The sequence below is a fragment of the Pseudophryne corroboree genome (genome assembly GCF_028390025.1).
Source record: "Pseudophryne corroboree isolate aPseCor3 chromosome 3 unlocalized genomic scaffold, aPseCor3.hap2 SUPER_3_unloc_7, whole genome shotgun sequence".
Taxonomy (NCBI): Eukaryota; Metazoa; Chordata; class Amphibia; order Anura; family Myobatrachidae; genus Pseudophryne; species Pseudophryne corroboree.
Genome location: NW_026967563.1, coordinates 749,425 through 757,500, shown reverse-complemented (window position 1 = coordinate 757,500; position 8,076 = coordinate 749,425).

Genomic DNA, 8,076 nt, shown 5'->3' with positions numbered 1-8,076 from the left:
ATTTGCTTTTCGTTTACAACTTTTGCTGCGATTATTACTTTATTGCATTTTTTTTGCATTCCTTGTAATGCTGGAATGACTCCTCCATTAGATTTAAATGTTTTGAAAGCACGCCTCTTTTTAGCCATTGCTTCTTTGACCTCCTTATTGGTTTGTTTTTAGTACTCCTGCATTTACTGTTCATAGGAATTAATTTGTGAATATTGCTATCAAGCAACCCTTTTAAAGCATCCCACATTTCCGTTGTGTCTTTACCATGAAACAAAACTTCCCAATCAATCTCGTTTAGTGCCTGTCTCAGCATATTGAAGTTAGCTTTTCTAAAGTTAAATGTTTAGTTGTTCCCTTATAGCTATGTTTCTTGAAACTGATGTCAAATGTGATGATATAGTGATCACTGTTTCCCAAAGTCTCCCCAACTTTAGTGTTTGATATAATGTCCACATTATTGGTAATAACTAGGTCCAGAATAGTTTTACCTCTAGTTGGGTCCTCGACTAATTGAGTTAAGTATTGATCCTTTAATGTATTTAAGAACCTGCTGCTCCTAGTTTTTACACATGAAACGTTACTCCAATTCATATCAGGATAGTTAAAATCCCCTAACACTAGGATGTACCCCATTCCCAAGCTTTTTCAATTTGGTGTAAGAGTTGCTCCTCATCATGTACACTAATATCTGGTAGCTTGTAGCACGTGCCAATGACTAGTTTCTTTGCCTCTGTGCCCGCACTTGTGATCTCAACCCATAACGACTCCATTTTATCTCCAGCCCCCTCGAAAATACCCTCTATTAAATTTGGATTTAGAGATGTATTAAAAAAGAGACATTCCCCTCCTCCCTTTTGGTAGCCCTGTCCCTCCTAAAAAGAGAATATCCCTCCAAATTCGCAACCCAGTCGTGAGAGTCGTCCCACCAGGTTTCCATAATACCTATAATATCATACTGAGACTTTGATACAAGCCATTCCAATTCCCCCATTTTACCCGATAGGCTTCTTGTGTTCACAAGCATACATCTTAGCTTAGCCTCTCCATTGCCCGTTTGTTTTAGTGGTGTCTTATCTATATTTACAAGTGTCTTTCTAGACTTACCCTTACTGACTGTTATTCTACTCCCTTCCTTTCCACCCCATCATGCTTAATACAGCCTTCCTCACTACTATCTCTATCTGATCTATAAGACTTTCTAAACCCCCCTCCCTGATGTTAGTATCCTCCCTTATGCTATACATATTATTTTTTATATACCGTATTGCTGAGCCATATTCATTATTAGGTAATAAATTGGGAATATCTTGGCAATACCTGTGTCAGTATTTCCGGTGTCAATACCCATGCAAATACCCTTGCCATCTGATCTTACGCTCCCCTCTTCTCCACCCCCAAATTGTTCACTACCCCCATCCTTACTGTTCTCCCTGATTAACCCGCAGCTTCTAACTAAACCCTCCCCCCAGGCGCCTAGTTTAAAAGCTCCTCCAACCTTCTAACCATCCAGCACCGCAGCCCCCTCCTCATTCAGTTGCAATCCATCATGACAAAGATGGCGCCTATCTGAGAAGTCAGCCTAGTGTTCTAGGAACACAAACCCCTCCTTTCTACACCAGTCTCTAAGCCACACATTTACCTCCCTAATCTCCCTCTGCCTCCCTGGGCTAGCGCATGGCACTGGTATTATTTCAGAGAATATTACCCTAGATGTCCTTGCCTTAAGTTTTTTGCCTAAGTCCCCATGGTCTTTCTTAAGGACATCCCACCTACCACTAACTTTGTCATTGGTGCCAACATGCTCCAAGACCACCGGGTCTTTATCAGCCCCTCCCAACAATCTATCTACCCTCTCCGCGTTGTGCCGTACCCGAGCACCCGGAAGACAACAGACTGTATGGCGATCACGGTCCCGGTAGTAGATTGCCCTGTCTTCCTGATAATAGAATCCCCTATCACCACAATCTGACTAGGTACCTCACTATCTTTTTTCCCATCTGCATCGGTGGGACCGCTCCTCTGGTTGCTAGAGGAAACTGTATCCTCCGGTTCCGTCATTTCCTCACTGCCATCCTCAGAATCTCTGTCCAATTGGGCGAATTTATTGGGGTTTGGCAGATTGGAGATGTCCTGTCTTCTCCACCCCCTCTTCTTCCTTCTAACTGTGACCCAGCTGTCTACCTGATCTTCCTCATCTACCAGTGATCCCCCTGCAACTCCCCCACTGTTCTACCTAAACTTTGCTCAAGATTGTGAATGCTCCTTAGTTGCGGAAAGATCTAGATCAGTTACCTGGGCTTCCAGGGCGGCCGTACGCTCACATCTCGCACAGATGTACCCACACTCGGACTTGTGACAGGTGTGCATACATCATGCACGACATGCATTGAGTGAGATTACCAATCTCGGCCACACCCATTTTTTAATTAGTGCTAACTCCCTGTTACCTTCAGAAAATCAAAAAGAGGGGGACAATCAATATATAAGGAATATATAAGGAACAATAACTAAAATAATGGAATAAGGGACAATAAATAAAAATATAAATAAATGGATAGGATAAGGATAAATTTAGTACAAAGACAGGGACTCAACAATAAAATGCAGTAATGGATAAAGGAAGACAATCGGTTATACAACACAGTGGGAAAAGCTAATAGGGAAAGTTAGTACTTATCTGCTCCCTGCTCCACTGATCTGTGCACAGAAGTTGTTTTTCCCGGCTGCAGGCTTCCTTCCCCACCAGCTGCTGGCTTCCTTCCCAACTGACTGTTTGCTCCCTCCAGCCGCTGCTTCCACCTGGCTGCTGGCTCACCTTGCCGCTGGCTGCTGGCTTCCCCCTTGCTGCCGGCTTCTGGCTCCCCCGGCTCGCGGCTCTAGCACCTTGCCGCTCCATCCTTGTGGGGGCCCTCGTGTGTGCGCGCCCAACGTCACTTCCGGTTCCAGTCGCTCGATGCTCTTTCTCAGTAATAGGTTTCTCCTACATACTTGAAATGTATTTGTAGTTGATTACAAGTTGATTACATGCTCATATTTATTATACTAATGTATAACCTGTGACTGCTGAATTTACTATCATTCTGTCAGTTTTTTCTGTCTATTCTGATCTTCAATGCTTGTACAAAGCAAGGTAGGGTCGGATTCTATGTCACTTTAACAAAATTTAAAGTGATTACAGTTCCAAATTGTGTAGTGCACTGTGCAAGTGTGTGATTATTTATCATGTCTAAGAGCGGCAAGGGTGAGGAAAATACACTCACAGCAGCACCAACACTCATATCATGTTTGTCAAAGCTGGGCTAACCTCTCAGGATCTGGTTCAGAAAAATTGTTTTATCTTTCAACAAAGTCTTGAAAAATCCAAGGAGTACCCAGGTGCAAGTTGAACCCCCATGGGCTACCTTTGTACAGACATTATCCAGTATAGATGAGCAGATAATTCCAACTTCTGTACCGGGGATAGGTTACACTATTAACCCTTACATGCAGCATTCCACCTGGGGTTTATCACATCCAGCAGGGGAAGCAGCAGCCTCTCATCAAAAACAAGCTGAAAGGCCAGTGGTAAGTAAATCACAGACATGAAACAACATCTTCACAGTCTACACATGCTTCAGATGAGGATTCGTTGGAGAATGAAGACTCATTACACTCTGGTTCTGCATACGAAGATGAGGAGGAAGGTCTCAGTTCAGCGGACATATCTGAGTTAATTAATGCGATGAAAGCCATTCTATCCTTAGAAGAATCAGCAGAGCCTGTGTTGAAATCCAAGTTACCTGTGTTTAAATGTCCCAAAACAGTCAGGACTGAGTTTCCTGGGTCAGAACAGCTAAAGGAAATTATGGAAGAGGCTACTCCCAGTAAGAAATTTAGAATTCCAAGGAACTGGAATTCCAATTATCCTCTTCCGGCTGAGGACTGTTTAAACAGGGAAGTGGCCCCCAAAGTAGATACGCATGTCATTTGGTTACTGGGGATATCTACATTACCTCTGCCTTCAACATCATTAAATTATGTCATGGATAGGAGAGTTGATGGTTTTCGGAAAAAAAAATTTTTTCCCCCTATCTGGGGCAATCATAAGACCAGTAAAAGCTTCAGCCTGGCTGGCAAAAGCAGTGGCTGCCTGGGCTGATGCATTGGAAAGGGATCTTTAAATTTCATCTAGAGAGCAAAAATCCCATCTTGCACATATCAAACAGGCTGCAATGTTTTTGGAAGAGCAGCCTGTTTGAAGAGTCAGAAGCAGACTCCAAAAAAGTGCAGTTTCCTTCCACATACAAATTCAAGCCTAAAATTCCAGCTTTTCAGCCCTTTCCGTCTCAAGGGAAAACAAAAGGAAAAGGAGATGGCAAACAGTCCCAATACAAGAAGGTTGGTGTTAAAGCCGAATTATAATAATAATAATAATAGAGAGTTCTCCGTTGTGATAATATTCAGCCTATAGAATTTATTATCAAAGAAGGAACCACTCCCAATATTCTGCGCAAAGGAGCTTGGACCAAGACAGAATTCATCAATGAGCCTGTGTCTTTAGAACACTGACTTTACATTATTTATACCATAACACTATACAATTATTTATATCTTTTTTTTATATATATATATATATATATATATATTATTATTTTTTTTTCAAATATATTTATTGGATTTTTTCCTGAGAAGACACTGAGACAGTTATCACAAAATGTACATAGGGAAACAATACAGCATCTTGTGAAAGAGGCAAAAGAGGAATTATGAATACATCAAAGTAGCATACCATAAAGCGCTGCTTCTCATACATTATATTCGTGTATCCCAGTAGGTATATTGATCTCCGTGTAACAAAAGTACATTATCTAATAAAATCCATATTTGTCTCATATCACTGGTTATTTTCTAATAGAAACATACAAGAACAGTAACCATACAAATACAAAAGTAATTAACAAGAATATGAAGAAACGGAAGAAAAGAGGGGGGGGGGGGGTGATTAAGTGCATACAATAATCATCTGATCCGGTGGTGCATAAACAATATAGTCTACCTAGTAGAGGTGAAATAATACTTAGCACCATAAGTAGAACAACTCAGGTTAACTATATAAAGAAGAATCCTCACATATCCGACCCATTCAGTGTCCAGAGACATTAAGTATCGGACCCTCTATACACCGATACGCCCACCAATTTGTTTTGTCAAATAGTTTAAACATCCGTGTTTGGGTAGCTTCATCTAGGGTGTCAATATATGGACCCCATTTTCTGTAAAATGAAATAGTCCCTTTTTCTAGGTCAGGTTAAGCTGTTTGTCTATCCATATATCTAGTTTTCAAGAGCAACGTCTTAAGTTCTGCTACAAAAGGAGAAGCCTTTGTGATCCAATATGACAGAATTATTTTCTTCGCAATAGTAACTATAGTGACCATTACAGACAGGCCCCATTGTCTTTGACATGCCCTCAGCAACCCATTCAGTATAATTAGCAAAAAGTAAATACAATGGCAATAAAGATAAATTATGTCCAAAAGTACTATTTATAAAACGTAAGACTTTATTCCAAAATTTCTTTATGACACCACATCCCCAAATTTCATGTATATAATCAGTAGTGGATCCCCTACATTTCAGACAATGAACATCGGAGGGTGGAATTTATAGTAAATAGCTTGAGAGGCATAGGCTCTGTGTACCACCTTAAAATGTTTTTTAAGTGTTTCATGGTCATGTCATAGAGAATAAACCTGTGATGAAAATCATTAATGGAAAGATCCTGCTGCCATGATTTTTCCAAGCTACTCCATATTTTAGGAGATGATTCTTTTAAGGAGATCTTCATATAGGTATTTTGTTTTGTATGGAACAGACTTAAGAAGATCAATAATTATCGATAATGAATCTGGGACAGATTTGGCGACAGAAGGCGGGGACAATGAGTGAACATAATGCCTAATTTGGAAGTATGCAAAAGAAGTGTTGGCTGCAAGTCCATATTTCTCTTTCAATTCTAGGTGGTCCTACATTCTACCCCTCGGATCAAAGACATCTGCTGTAGAGTGTATGCCTCTATGTCTAAGTCTGAGAAGTGTAGTCTCTGTCATACCAAGCAGAAACATCGGGTTTCCCCATAATGCAATATTTTTAGAATAACCTGAGTGTCTGCCAAATCATTTGTTGATCGCCTGCCATACTCTGTAAGTGTCAGAAAATAACGGATTCATCAAACATTGAGGAGGTAGGTGAGTTCTAGGGGTGTGAAGCAAAGCATTTGGGGAGTACGGCGCTAATAATGCGCAGTCCAATTCATACAGGACAAAATTACTCCGCTCATATAACCAGTCTACAATATAGCGGAAGAAAAAGGCTTGGGAATACAACTTAAAATCTGGGAGACCCAGTCCCCCTTGTTTCCTTTTGACACACATTTTGGTTCTCGCCACTCTAGGTTTCCCTCCCCTCCATAAAAATCTACCAATCATAGATTCAAGCCGCCATACATCTGCATTACATAGCATAATTGGCAACAGCTGCATAGAATAGGAGATCTTAGGAAATATGACAGACTTAATCACTGCAACCCTGCCAAATAGTGAGAGTGGCAACAAGTGCCAGGACTCAAGTCATTTAGAAACAGCCAAAATAAGTGGGGAGAAATTGACTTTATACAAAGAACACAAGGTCATCGGTATATGTATCCCCAAATATTTAAAATGAGTCCGCACTATCTTAATAGGTCCAAGATCATTTATACTGGAGAGGAAGGAAAGATTCCCAGATAGTGGCATTATCTCAGACTTATCTTTATTTATCCTATAGCCAGATAATATTCCAAACCTATCAATTATGTCAAAAACAATTGGCAGCGAGTGAGAGGGGTCAGAGGGAAAAAGCAACATATCGTCAGTCAATAAAGCTACACGCAGATCTATATCTCCTATCACTATACATTGAAATATAGGGGATTGACGCAAAGAAAGCGTCAGAGGTTCCAACGCCAGCACAAAAAGCAGTGGGGACAGTGGGCAACCCCGTCTAGTACCCCATTTAATGATGAACGGTTGTGATAGATAACCATTGCATGATATCTGCGTACGAGGGTCAGTATATAATGTGGATATATATCCTATAAACTCAGCAGGGAATCCAAATTTCGACACGGTGTCATAGAGATGATCCCACAGCACCATGTCGAAAGCCTTCTCAGCATCCAAGGACACTATCGCTCTATCACCCTTAACATCAGGTCGGGAGGAGTCGTAAATTGCCGATAATACTCGTCTAATATTTGTTATAGAAGTTCTACCCATTATGAACCCAGTTTGGTCACTGTGTATAATTCCTGGGAGAATCTGCTTCAGGCGAGTGGCTAAAATTTTTGAGAGTAATTTATAGTCGTTATTAAGTAGGGAAATGGGCCTATACGACCCCGGATTACTGAGGTCCTGACCTGGTCTTGGCAACACTTTGATTATGGCAGAGTTAAAGTGTAAAGGCATCTGACCGGAGCTCAATATAACATTAAACAATGTCATGAGTACTGGTGTAATACGTTCATCAAGGAGTTTGTAATATTCAGCAGTGAGGCCATCCGGGCAAGGGGCTTTTCCCAATTTTAAAAGTCTAATTGCCTGATAGACCTCCGCTTCCGTAATCGGAGAGATTAGGGATATCACCGCCAAATCTGGTAACTGGGGAACATCCAATCTCTCCCCAAATTACTGCACAGTTGCAACAGAGGGTCTGCTGTCTGTGCATGCATAAAGTTTCCCATAAAAGTCTTGCATGACCTCCGCAATCTGTGCACTAGAGGTAGTCTTTTTACCATCAGGCAATCTTAAAGGATGAACCATCATGGGGAGATTTTGGCCTCTTAACAAGTTGGAAAGTAGCTTACCCATTTTATTACCAAATTTAAAGTGGCTGGCATCTTTTTTGAAAGAATAAACCCCCTCCAACTTAGTAACTATTGCTATAAAATGTGTCTTTGCCCCGAGATACGTTTGTTTCGTGGCAGCGGTCTGATGTGTTTGATTGGTATGGTAAGTAGACGTTAATTTCTGCTGCGCCTCAATATACTCCTGGGACAGAACCTTCCTCT